At 41.0% G+C, this 14,516-nt stretch overlaps 1 protein-coding gene across 9 annotated transcripts in view; it reads right to left on the bottom strand.

Annotated features, from left to right (window-relative positions):
- LRRC38 (leucine rich repeat containing 38) overlaps window positions 1–14,516 on the bottom strand; it is a 107,945-nt gene that overhangs the window by 45,695 nt on the left and 47,734 nt on the right. Inside the window, exon 5 of one of the 9 annotated variants that reach the window (XR_010607420.1) lies at window positions 435–493. The exons of the other annotated variants lie outside the window; for them this stretch is intronic. The gene's annotated coding sequence lies outside the window, so the exon portion shown is untranslated. Of the gene's footprint in view, window positions 1–434; window positions 494–14,516 lie in introns of those variants that run through there. 9 annotated transcript variants of the gene reach the window in all.

Here is a 14,516-nt window from a genome sequence, read left to right as displayed (position 1 = left end):
CTTTTAAAAAGCATTCATATTTGGTCCTTTTCTAGACAGTGTGGCTTTCCTCGTAGAAATACTATTACACCCTAGCAGGAACTAGAGCTCCCATCAGAGTTTTCACGAAACCAAGCAAATTCCTGCCACAAAGTGCTGTGTCACGGCTCCTTGCAGGGACATGGAGGATCGTGCAGGGGCAGAGTCCCGCTGATCTCAATATGACTAAGTTAACCATTAAGCAGGGGTCAGTCCTGCTTACTCACCCCAACAAAGGGTGTGTAAACTTCCCAAAAACTTCTTACTTACTCTATAATCCACACTCACATTTCAAAGGAGCCACTTGTCTTCAAGAGCAGCTAAAATGTGCAGAAGTGCAGCAGCACGGCACGAACCCGATTTGTGTGATGAGCTGCCTCTGACGAAGCCATTCCCTTGGTTCTTTTTGTTTGTGTCTTGTTTCCTCGTGACTTAAAATCTACACAAGTTCCAAAGGCTATTTGTGGGAACTACTCTGCAAAGAAGCAAGTTTGGGATATTAAAGAACTGCTGCAGAATGGAATTGCATTTTTCTATATGTAACTGTGAGGCAGCTCCCAAGCTAGTTGGTGTAGAGAATAAAGGAAATAATTTTGCAGTTGCAGTGACGGAGGCATTTACTCTGGGTATGGAAGGACCTGAGTTCTATTCGATGATGACCCATAAGGAAATTGTTATACAAATAACATCCGAGTTCTTTTGGGGCAATAACATTTGCTAAGAAGGAAAAAATCTCTAGGCACAGTCATTTTATAGGAAGATGCTCTTTATTGTCACATACTTTTACTCTCTCAAATTGCAAAACCCCCTAAGGACGTCAGCCTCATTGTGCAGAACTCAGTTGTAAACAGACAATGCAAAGACAGCCCCTGGCCCAGAGAGCTCCCAGACCTACAATTGTTTAAATACTCTGTCGGGATTTAAAAAAATACATTGAACAAGCCAGTGCATTTTTTTAAACTAAGAACTCAGGATGGGCTGCATAAATATGTACTTACCTGCTTCAGTGCTGTAAATATGTAATTTAGGCTGCTGCCTCATGACATACTTTGCATCTAATTTAAGGAACTGTATATTTGGACAAGAGGGTCTGGACGCCTGTCAGGTAAATATTACAAGCTGCAAATTTTCGCAGCAGATTTAACACTAAATTTAGCTAGCACTCTATATAAAGAGAACATTGACCTGGTGGTAGCCCTTGTCCTTGACAGCGGTTGGCCTGCGAGGCAGCGAAGGATCCCTGAGAAATGCTGCCCAAATCTCCCACAAGTTTCATACAACGACATTCTGCTGTGGCAGCCCTGACATCCTTTCTATCGGCATTTCAGCGGCTTCGGCTGCCATGGGAGCTGAGAGCCTTGTCCTCCTGAGTTCACCTCGAGGTGGGGAACGCTCCTACCAGACCGAAAAGTGCTGATGGAGAAGAGGCTTAGAGGCATTGATTCAGCTTCTTGGGTGTCTCAGCCTAGCAGCCAATATGGAGAAAATCTTGGATTTTAAACATTTAAAATAAAGCAATTTTGAATTCCTACAGTGATACAGAAGCTACGGCTTTGCACATGCTGGTTGTTGATAACTGCCCACAGAGCCAGCTTTCTAATTTAAACTCTTCACTTTGAGGAATCTTGAGGAATGCTATAAAAAAGCACTGGTTTGTACAAGCAACGCTGCATTTTTCTGCTGTTCCCTCAAATGCTTGGGCTTTGAAAGGACCCTTAGTTACGTTAATGGTCTCACCAGGCAGTCCGCTTTCCATCAATATTCCTGACATTGTGTTGTCAGTAATTTTACTTTTAAATATATACTTAGCACAATTCAAGTATTTGCTTTTGTAAAACAGGTGTGGACTTGCGTCACCATGTATATCACTACATACCGCATGGACACTTCTCATTACTGCTATTTAAATAATAAACATTGAAATATAATAAGTATTGAAAGGAAATCACTTAATCTAGCCTCTCAAGTGCTCTAGGCTTAAAGACAGGAATCTCACTGGCGAACACAACCTCAGTAAGATCTCAAGGAGGTTAGAGCAGACCAAGGCTTGGTCCACAAGGAAAACAAGGGCAGTGCAGCCGTGCAGGGAAGCAGCAGGTGGCAGGATTTGCTCTGGTTCAGTTCGCCCTGAATCCTGCACCACGGTGCTGTGGCTTCTCTGGCACAAAGAACGGCTCGTGAGGAGCTGTCACCCGGGCTGTGACACCCCCACCACCCGTGGGTGCTTCGGAAATCCCAGTCTAACCAGAGGGCTGCTGGCCGTGAGGTCTGGTCTAGTCCCCGGTGGCCTGGAGCCCCTCTCCGATTTAAGGGAGATGAGCACCCTCTGTTTTCTACAGAGACGAAATTTCTGCGTGTCCCTTAGAACAGCACCGTATCTCTGGTCGGAGGATGCAGCTTTTCCCAATGTTTTGAATTCCCTGGAGAAGAAAGTGCCATTGCTACTGTTCTTTATTTCTCCTACAGTAGAAATGAGGTCAAGGCGGGGCTGAAGGCAAACTGTGCTGGACTGACAGACAAGGTAGCAAGAGGTCTCGCTCTCCTTCATGAATATTTTTTTTTTTCCGGAAATAGTCAATGCACTTACTACAGGATACGAGTAGTAAATGTTGATGCAAGCCAGCCCAAAATGACCTGCAGTGTTCTAACATGAACCATCTGCATCATCACACAAATTCACGTGATTTACACACTGGCCACATCCACCTTTCACACCCCATGATGTAATTTTTGAGGACATTGCTATATCCAAGAAATGTTGCTCACCCAGTTTTCAGGGGGAAACCAGCCCTTTGTGGATGATTAAACTACACGAAGACAGGGTGGTTTGCCTGCAGAGTTGGAGGAACAACACAGGCATTTTGATCCCTGTTTCCATATTTTCAACACTTGACTAAACTTTCTTCCCACAAAATGTTTGCATAGACCAAACTGTTCTGCTTGATCGTGCAGACAGGATTGTCAGCTTGCGTTTGCATGATCGGGGTTGTTGGCCTGTACCTGTTTCCCCGATTAACGACTCTCTTCTCTCGCTGGTCGTTTCACAGACACGGCTTCTTATTTTCTATTTATAGGGACTATTTGCAAAGCCACCTCAGTCAGTGGCACTGAAATCTCATAATCAGCAAACTGCTACAGGGGAAAATATGTTCCAATTAATATGAAATGAGAAATGTGTTGGGTTTTTTTTTTCCCCTCCCTCTTTTCAAAGCTGCTAATGAAGAAAATCAAAACAGCATCTTCCAGCGAGCTGGTGACAGACCTAAGGTGTTAAAAGTTTAAATCTGAACACAAAGCGAGGACTCTCAAGCCCCCAAATACCAAACCCATTAATGTCAAAAATGCCTGTGAGGTTTCAGATGGCCTTTTAAAAAGTGCACACTGGCACCAAACCCCTGAAATAATGGACCAGCTTGTTTCCAAGCTGGAATAAATTTCCTGTTTTTTTAAGGTGAATGCAGCTTTGGCTTATGGTGCTACTTGATCACAGGCATCTGCTGCTGCCTCAAGCCAGGACAGCCGGCGCAGGGGGAATTTATTCGGAGTGCTCTAATTTTATTCAGATTTGTATTTAGCTTCAGACAGTGAGAAATAGCAGCTTTTAAATCATGTCTTTTACAGAGATTACCACCGTGGAATGAAAGTGGGAGAATTTGCCAGCTTCATAGTTAAAATAATATTTTTCTTTCCTTAAAACATATTGAGTCATAGCAAACTTCCAGCCATTTTTAAGGCCTGCTTTAAGGAGACCCACTATTGACGATTATTTTCTTCCCTTTAGAATCCTGCAATGGTAATTATTTCCTTATTTTCACATATCTGATGGAAATCCTACGTCAGGAGACAATCAATTGCCTATATAAATATTGACATGCAGACTTACTGTAATATCAGCCACTGTAGGACTAAGTTTAAATATCTAAGCAAAAATTTGCTGTGAAAGTAGCAGTTATCATCACGGGCCCTTAAACTCCACTGGAAAAGGCATCATAACATATACAACACAGCAGGGATCCAGACTATATTGCTGGGGGGAATTCCGAATTCTACAGAGTGAGATGCATTACATACAATATGGTCCAAAGTAAATTGAAAACAGTGGAAAGATTTCCAACTGTCTTTAAAAGACCTGTGGTCAGGCTGTTAATACTTAACTCTTAGAACTGCAACTCTTGGGATTACAGATAATTCTATTTCTAGACTGTGGTGACTCACAAGAAATCCCCCTTTTCTTGTATCCACTCGTCCATTTGCACTTCAAAGTTTTGGGGGACATTCTTCCTCCTCCCTTCTTGCTTTATAGATTAAATCCCACACTGTCCAATTAGTCAGGCTCAACCTTGACATCAAGAGTTGTCACTGTGAGGTTATAGTGGCACCAAACGTTTTTTCTTTGGTTTCAGAGCAGAGTCCCATTGTGAAAGCTGGATACCCATGGTTCCCTCTTCCCAAAATGTTGGGGCTTTCCGCAAATGATCACAAAATGTTCTAGCAAAAGATGCCAGCTGCAGATCATCTGTGTTAAATTATCCAAGAAAGCACATGCTGCTATCGATGTGGACATGGGTGGATCTGCAAACGAGTCACTAATGTGAGTTCAGCAATAGGAACACAGCAACTTTTAAGCAGAAAATCTGCATGTTTGCAGCAGTCCAGCTACAGGTCGTGGAGATCAACTTTTTGGGGGTTTTGCAGATTGTGCCACATGCTGTGCAGCTGAGATTAGACAATTTCTTTGCACCTAAGGTAGTTAACAGCAGTGGTAGGTCAAACAGTACCGGCACCCATCCTCCCAGCTTGCATGCAGCAATACGGCATTACCAGCTTCAGCATCAGCGTTTCTCTTCTCCAAAAACATTCTGGCCCCATTGAAGCCAGATGTAAAGTCCAATTTATTGAAGTCTCTGTGACACATGCAAAAAGATCCCAAATTTGTCATTTCTTTCCCTGTCACAGATAAGGAAAGGCAACAACTATCCAAAGCTTTTGCCGTCACAAGTTTGATTTCAGAGACAATTGCCTCCAGCCCTTAAAGCAAAGCACAAAACATGTTTGAAGAGGTTATTTAAACACTTGGCCTCTCCACGGTCCAACATGCCACCCAGGAAACAAATTCCAAGAACACGTGCCTTTAGAAAATAACCTTTTAAAAAAAGAGACAGCTGTTGATGCTACACATCTAAGCTCAGACATTTGGTCGGTCAGCTTAAACCTATGACAGGCTGTGGCCACCTACGTATGGAAGCCATATTCCATCATCAGCTAAATATATTTATATTGCAATAGAGGCAGAACCCAAAACCACCCTGCAGGTCTCCACTCACTAAACTAAGGGATCAATTCCCTAATTCAGCTGGGAGAAGTAATCAAAACAGACTGGAATCCCAGGCAGCAGACAAACAGGGTTGTATTGTCTGTGTATCCCAAAATAAACATCATGTGAATGCTCTACCTGGCCAAGAAAATGGAGACAATTAGGAAAAGGAATCATCATCTTTTGTATACTGATCTATCGATTGATGTGTTTTGCCCTAGCTTAAAAATGTGGAACTAAGAGTTGGTTGGGGGCTTTTGGAGACAAATTTTACTCCTTTGCTGGTCAAGAAACCTTCTATGAATCTAGGGGGTTCTACCTAAACTTCAAGGGCTTTTATATTTTCTGTCTATACTTAGAGCTCTCAGGTGTATTTCAGCCAACATGGGAGCAGTTCCTCAATTAGTGGGGAGGGAGTGAGCAGGAGAAAGAGAGTTCGATCTGAAATTGCCGCATATCTCATTTTACCTGCCGGGACAAACACCTTTGCCCAAGCAAAGGCAGACAAGGCTAATGAAGCAGTTGCTTCATTGAATGAAGGGCAGAGAAATTGTTAAAATTCCTAAATCTAGAGCACAATTTATGTCCGTGTTGTAACACACCCTGGGGTGCTGACAGTAATTCAGCAGGTAGGTTAGTGTTATTTGGCATTTTGCAGATATACTTTTGTAACTAGCAACTCCCATGCTTGCTTAGCCTGTAAATTGCCTGTTTCTCCTCCCACTTCCGCTTTTGTGATAATTTTTTATTTGAATCTTGTTCTCCTTTTAACCTGGGCACTGTACAGCCCCAGGAGATGCTCTGCCTTTGACTGGGATGGGCAGGCGGTTCTGCAGAGGTGGAACAGCCGTAACCTCCAAACGGGGACAATGTCAGAGGGGATGGACAGTCTCAGGTGGATGATGCCTTTTGAGCGTGTCTCTAGCAAGCACATTTCACTGAAATAAAAAAGCCTACGATTTTTGCTGATAATTTTTTCCCTTTCATTTCAGAGAAACATAACACTTGGCTGGATACACTCAGCCAAATGTTCTATGAATTGGGAATCTCCCAAGCTTTTTTTATTTAAAGAGCTCTCGATATTATTTTCCAGTAAGTCAGCATTACTGCGGTAAACACAGAGCTTTCATAACCTTGCTGTGTGTGATCCCTTCTGAAAGTCACTCTGCAATCAAATGTACGGGGATTTCATAATAGTAATTTGCCACACTGTCAGAAATAGGCTTATCGTGCTGCTGTCATTGGTATCATGTGAACACCGCTCAGTGTGCTGTGCCCTTCAAATGAAAGCCAGAGCTCTGAGCCAGTGGCAGAGAGAAAAAGAGGGGGAAAAAAAAAGGAAGAGTAAGAGAACATTAACTCTTTAAAGTCAAGCGCAGTCTCAGTCTGAAGGAAGAACCTGCAGAGCTGCTGTCTGTGGTGTGGGCACCTCTTCACACATCAGTAATATTGACTAGGTTATAAGATTGCATTTTTTTCCAGCCCACCTGAAATCTCTGATAAATACATTCCTGTTGTATCTCACTCTGTGGATTGTGGCATCTACTAATTTCCAATGCCACAAGAGAGACATCTCCAATGCCCACAGGCCGCTAGCAGATCTTGACTAGTTGTTCAGGTTTAAAAAAATATATTTCCATCCTTTTCTGCTTTTTTGCAAATGTTTTTGTGAGTAGTACCTAAGCTTTTCCTGTAAAAAGTCTTAGAGATTTGGGATTCACAAAAAGAACTTTAATTAAAGCAGCAAACCTTTAAAAGGGTCCCTGGATCCACACAGCTGAAATGGTGCTTTTCTCCAAACCTCCTCCTATACAGTCACAGACCCAGCAAACTCTCGAACAATTTCCATGGTGGTGCCAACAAATTAGGGAAAAAAAGAACCATCGCATAGCTTAGATTGACCAAACCAACTCGAATGATAGAAACTCGAGTGTTTTTTTTTTTTACAGCAACAAGTGTCACTGATGAGATTGCTCTTAAAGATTATTCGGAAGCCTATTTTTATTGAGTGAATAGGGAAAAAAAATAAGCCTGGTCAATTCCATAAATTCTATTATAGCAACAAGCATAAACTACAGGCTTAATACTGCAGGATTGTTTGGGCAATGGATTAGCTGCATTGTGCCTGAAGAGGATATATCTTGGTGGATAAAGCTGTAACCTTCATAGTGGTTCAGAATATTTCTGAACAGCACGGAAAGGAAAAGGAAGAGGCAAAAGAACTCACTAGACCAACAAAATCCAAAGCTATAACATTGGTAACATCTATAATGTCTCAGGTTACATTTTTAAACTTTTTTCTCCACAGGAACTCATTATACAAGGAATTTGGTCTTCAGGTAAAGAGGTAATACTAAACTTGAGATTTACGATTTTCAAACATACTGAAATTATTTGGATAGCTCCAATTTTGTGCCTTTTCCAGGCAGCAGGTGCTCAGCACTTTACGGTCAGGTTCCTTGGGATATCACAAGCTGCACGTTCTGAATCAGTATTTACTTTAGAAAGTGTTCGCTTAAGACATTTGGTTGTTTTAAGAACTCAAAGTATTTGAGACACCCAGAATGATATTTAGATGCTTTGAGGGGACTTTCCTGTGAATGAATCAGCAATGCAAAATAACCAAACTAATGTATATCTGATGTAACAGTTTTGACACTCAGTGTGGATGCCTCTTCCAGTAACACTTTTTGTTTCATTCAGACCACTCCGGTCTAATTTTCTAAGTGACTCTGAAAAAAGACAATAAAAATCTTGTTAGCTAGTGACTGCATCTCCTGTAACAGCTTCATATCACATTGAGGTGTGTGTTTTCTTTAGAACCTTATTTATCTACAAACCCAAGAAAGTGCCGCAATTTGGTCCATGGACGTTTCAGGCTGGATGGTTCTCCATCCCTTTGCAAAGGACACACATACGGTTTGAGGTTCTGAGACGGCACAAAGAAGGAAACCTTACAAAACCACGTATGTGGTCACTTTGCACAGTGGAACTGCACTTCAAGCCCTGCACCTCCACTGCTGTGGAAATGAACAGCAATTATAGTACTTTCGGGGGTGTTTTGTGCCTGCAAACCACAGTGTCAAATTTGCTTAAAAATATTAGGTAAGATTTGAATACCATAGCATATATTAGGCAATCTGTTAAAATAATTAATCATTGGATTTTATTTCTGTTGGCTGTTATATGTTATATTTTACCATAAACATAACCCCTGAATGACTCAAGTACTTTATTAGTAAAATTAAGTATTTTTATCATTATTTTTGAAACTGCATAGAAGGTAGAGAGATAACATGGAGAATGATACCTGGTCATATTCCACGGACAATCACCCTGAAATGTAATGCCAGGGCCCTCTATAGAAATTATTGATAACGAACTCCCATGAGGGTGTACCATTACCTCCAAATCGCCCTCATGGACCCAAGAAATCTGGTTTGTGGACAACAGTCTGCTTTGGTTGGTATAGACATGCCTTCAACTACGTTGTCCAGTTCCTTCTGATCCTGGGCTTAAATTAATTCGAAAGACCGCCTGCCAGGATCGAGGTCTGAGCTTGTGTCAACATGTCTTTAGAAATGCATTAACAAGTTGCTCCACATGTATAATTAATAGAGACGAAGGAACTCTAGACTGTCAGAAAGTCTGTACTCCATCCCAGGACATCTCTTTTGCTCCCTGATACTTTCTTCCCTTTTTGATGTTATTTCTAGAACACTGATATAGTTCACCATGTATTATTATGGTAAATATCTTATAAAAGCAATAATATCATAATAGAACTATTTTGCCTCTTTGTGCATCTTTTATACAGTGAGCTCAAAGTGTTTGAACAGAGCTTGATTAAAAATTAAGCGTCTGTACAGCTGTGTCAGGCAGGTAAGTAGTATCATATCCATTTTACAGATGGTTAAACACACAATAGAAAGGTTAACTGCCCTGTCCATGGCCGCACTGTTGGGAGTGAGAACTCAGACCTGCATAAATAATCAATTTCTTGATTTGGTAGCTAATGCACAAACCAGAGAAATGGAGTTTTCAGTTTCACTGAAAATAATTTTCTTCTAATGGCTCTTTCAACCAAGTGAGATACAACTAAAAATTTAATTTTTGTCAACCAAAAAACTTAGTTTCATCGCAAACGAAACCATATTGAACTCTTTTGCTAAACACTATATAGGTCAAAGTCAAAAGAGAAATGTGACATTTTGAAACCACAAGTTGTTTTCTGAGGTGAGTCAGTCTGAAATAATTTGTTTCACAAGTGAGTTTTGACAGGTGAACTGGTACCAGCCTGGAACTGCTTTGAATGACGGTGCTAGTCTAAAAGTCAGGAGTGACAAGTTATTTTTCTTCAAAGTGACACTATTAATGAAATATACTTGACACAGTTCATATTCCATCCCATATTGAATACAGAAGTTCTGTCTTTCTGGCCCACAGGACGCATCCCTATCCCTCTGCTGAGGCTGGGCCGGGGTTTGGAGAAGGGGCAGAAGGCAGAGAAAACGAGCGCGGTAGAAAGTGGAATCTGAGTGATTAAGTCTGTCCAGCTGGTAGACACAACAGCTGTTACTATTACAGTCCTGATAGCATTTATTTTAAAATCCTGCCTCTAAAGCTTTAATATCCCATCCATTTAAAAATCACTTCATCTGAAGGTGGCAGCAGGGGAGATCATCTAGTAAAGAAAATGGAAAAAAAGACAAGTCTTACATCAGGAGACAAAACTTCTTATACTTTTCCATTTAAGAGTGGACATCTCTAATTTTCTAGCTAATGCAAGACAGACCAAAATTCTGGCGACTTGACAAAGGCTCATTTTTGCTAACAGTAGGCAAGGGGGGAGCAGTTTTATAACCCAAAACTTATTTCCGCTAATGAAGTGAGTGCCCTCACTGACACTTTCCCATTCTGAGCCGTGCTGTTAAACAGAAAAATGGACAGTTGCCACCAAAGTTTGAGAATAAAGTCTCAGGAAGCTATGGTGATATAGATATGAATTGGGCAAGGAGAGAGGTTGATGAGGAACAGCAAAGGAAGGCTTGGGGAGTAGAATAAGTACTGGGTTTCCCCCGCTGCCCGTAGATTTGGGGCAGGGTCTCCCCCTTGCTGCAAAAGGGATGTGTGCTGGAGGTTTGCAGGAATAGTGTATCTTGCTGACAGTGAAATCTCAATTCCTGCATCTAAGAAAAGAACAGATGGACTCCAGGATGGGCAAACAGGCAACAAACTGAATGGCAAGCTTCCCTTACATAAATACATAGACCATATGTCCTTGGAAGAATCCAAAGGCATTTTGCTTGATAAAAGCCTATGGAGTACGGGGTCAGGGGGAATCTGCAGTAGCAGAGTGATTTAGATCAGGTCCTAAAAGATTCAAAGTGGTAAAATAAGTGGTAAATTTGAAATCTATTATTTTCTGATGAAACCCAGCTTTGGAACTGATTCTCTGTGTGAACGTGGGTTTTACAGAGAAACTGTGCCAAGCCTCGGTTTCTGTGCGTGAAATATAGTGAAAGGGGTATGTGAAGTCCTGCATGCAGTGCTGTGCCAAAGTGGGCGACCTCGTGTGTGCGCCGCATCCGAACTGCACCCAGCGATGCCGCAGGGAGGAAAACGAGGTAGCAGTAATGACATCTTAAAATCATTTCCACATATATATGTATTAAATCAAAGATTATCTAAAACCAAAATAAAGCCAAGCAATCACTCTAAGGTTCCTATCATTTGTTATAACATTTGGAGAAGTACTAAATTAAACCAGCATGGCAGAGATACTTCTCCGACAGCTTAGTCCAGACAAAGCAACTATCTCTGATTTTTGTTTTAATCAGATCAACCCTATGTGCTAGAAAATCCCTCCCTTCTTACACCACGTTCCCATACCTAACACATCCCTCAAGCAATGAGTGAATCTAGATTCCAGAAATTCCCCCTCACCAGCCTGGCTCACACAATCCCTCCTCCAGCCCCTTCACAGCCCCTGCTGAGGACACACGTATCTCTGTACTACTTGCTCTGACAAGCCTTTGTTTTCCTCAGTGCAAAGGTTATTATTATATTTGACTGTCGTGCTCTCTGCAACCATCCTTAGGATCCTACTGGGCATTGGCACTGGGGTAGGTTACAATCTTGCTTTATTCTGGTGGGAGGAGATGACTCACTGTTTGTTCTGTAGGACTACAAGGAGACACCTTGAAGTGAAAAATTGCTTTGAAGTGCCAGCTTGCCTCACAGAGCAGATGGCTGGGCTAGGCCGAGGTTAAAGACACTCATTATAAACCCATCATCAAACTAGGACATAGATATACAGTGATCATCAGATCGAGGGAATGGGTTTGGAATGACGACTTCTGAGTTGCTGCCTGAGCTACACGAGACTGCAGACAAGTTTGGGTAAGTAGGGTCAGACCTTCCTTTCACAGACTGGAGAGCAATACACTAAATCCAGAAAGGATCTGGAAGAGCTATGCCTCCTCTCTTTGCATAGAATGTCTGCAATCTCCAAATAATGCCACCTATAATCTGAAATAAAATTAGCACTCACCCTGAAATGCAGAAACCAAACACTCAGGTTACTAGTGTACATACAAACCACCATTGCAAAAGGCCCACACAGTTGTTTTCTTCCATTCCGTATGAAAACATAGAGGATAAACACACACGCGCACATGACTGCAATTTCCATTGTCCAGGCAGTATCTTCATTAGGTAAATCAGCATATCTCAGTAGTAAAGTTAGAGCCCTACTGATCTTTATGAGGACTGGATACCAAATAATTTAGCAGGGAAATCAGAATCAAGGCCAACGTACAATTATTTTTGTCAAAACATACAGGTTAAACAGAAAGCAATTACTTCCTTTGATGCACTTGCAGTCTCACAAAATGCACACTACCCAGTGGTGGATAAGCTGCATCCTATGTGCCAATAGTGAAGAAATCAGCCTTCCTCTGAAAACAAACTCAGCCTAATGACTTCTGTTCTCTCAAGGAATAATATAAATTAGAGTCTGTTAAATCTGTAGTCATTGTCCTGCCATATACTATAATGTTCAGGAGTTTATAGTTAGAACACTTTCTGCTTTCATTTAAAATCCTGCATTACAGGGTTTATTTTAATTTAGTTGTTTAAAAAAAGCCATTCCAGACTGAATAATCTCTAAAGCAGCTTTTTCTTCCTTTTTTTTTTTTTAAAGAAGATTTGTTTGAAGCTGTGGACAATATATCTAACTTTGCACTCAAAACATTGTAACACTCTTGGAAACATAATTTACAATTGGATTTTGAGACTTTCCAACCTCAAGTTACTCTATGATAAAGTATTTCTAGAATATATTTATATATCACTCCACTGTCACTTTTTACCAAACTCTTACCTGAGGTCGGTAAATGCAACGGCATTTACGACTTACCATAGGAAGAAAGCTGTAAATCCACTTACAGAACATTTCCTTGTTTCATCTTTTGAAGATGCAAACTAGGTGGGTTTTTTGTTTGGTTGGTTTTTGTTGTGTTTTTAAAATTTTTTTAGAATTAATATAATCAGAAGGCAACCGAATTATTCTGAACAAAGCAAGGGCCTGCACAGCAAATCAGCATTGAAAGGCAGAAGTTTCAGGCTATTAGTTAGGACGCTGCAGCTCTAAACCCATAACTAGCACTAATTTATTGCAAATATTCCACACTCCCCTGCCAGCATATAGGCTTTAACATTATCGAGTTAAAATTTAGGTAAGTACTCAACAAAGTAACTCAAAAACATTGGTCACCTATGAAAATACTGGTCCTTAATCCAACTATGTCTGTTTCCTTTTTAATGGTATGTCTCATCTCTCTGGTTAGCCTTGTATTTTTAAAACCATCAGACACCATAATCATATGGAATCTTTTGGAGTTCAAACAAGTGTTTTCCCATCTTCAAGTATGCAGTTCATTATCGTTAATAAGGGCATCTCTATGCATTTGCCCAACTGATCAAGATGACCTTAAGGGATTTATTCTGGTCATTTCCTCCTGTGACCCAAATTGACATTTGAAGCCAGATCTTCAAAGGATAAAGAGTAATACATCAACGCACTGCAGATTGCAAACCTAATCTACTCTTGAGAGAGCGACAGTTTATCAATTTGAGAGAAACTAGTGGGCAAAAATAGACTAGAATTGTTTGTCAAATATGTTCACAGTCATTACATTCCCTGTTAAACACCACAAAGACTGAACATTATTTCCACTGCAAAGTCTGTCAACACTCACCCTAATTAAAGGGCACCCCCCCCCCCCAACACCACCAAGCTGTCCCTTGGAACACCAGTTAGCTGGGCTGGATCACATTTAGATCCTAAGCCAAGGTCACAAAGCTGTCTTTCCTGCTCAGTTCCCAACACTTTTTTTCCTCATCCTTCCGGCTAAGGGGAGTTCTACTGCTAACAGAAATTGGTGAAAAAAAAGCAGCTTTGAGATCTAAACAACGCTGCTTTGAAGCAAACTTGACTCTCCTGAACAACTCTGGCCCAAGCTGTTTCACTCCTTATTTGCTGCTCACCTCCCTGCAAACTTATCACTTCCCACAAAACTAACAGTAGAAGCCCACTCTGAAGTGTTTACTCATATGTTTTTTGACAACTCCCCAAAAAAGCACATTATATGCTGCTAACCCAATGTTACACAATTTGACACAGCTCCACAGAGCTCTGGGTGGGGTGCGAGAGCTGATGGGAACTGGAGTCACGTTATAATTCAGACATTCTGCTTTGCAACAGAAAGTCTCCTGTTGCTCTCTGTCAGCTTAAAATACAATAGTTTTTTTCCTGCTAACTCTTTACAATGATAGATGGATGGTCAGTATAAATAAAACTGCGTTTTTCATAATGTTAACAGATAGGACATTAAATAAATGTTTCTGGTGGCTTATGCCTATTAAAGGCTGCTTGGCACTCTGAGTCCATGGCAAATCGTACTCTCCAAGAAATTTAATTTCCTAATGTATATTTCTGCGCTTTTTTTTTGGAAAGAATATGCAAAGATTCAGCATTTCAACATCACAATGAATGACTCACAATGACTTACCTCCACAGTTGCCACAAGAGGTCGGTAGAACAGGTTACATCACAAATTAGAACATTGTTCTCTGAGAGGAATGGTCGGATTGGGAAGCTATAAAAACCCTGCTGCTTTAT

Source organism: Caloenas nicobarica, chromosome 22, assembly GCF_036013445.1.
Source record: "Caloenas nicobarica isolate bCalNic1 chromosome 22, bCalNic1.hap1, whole genome shotgun sequence".
NCBI classification, from domain to species: Eukaryota; Metazoa; Chordata; class Aves; order Columbiformes; family Columbidae; genus Caloenas; species Caloenas nicobarica.
This window is presented reverse-complemented; position numbering and strand designations above follow the sequence as displayed.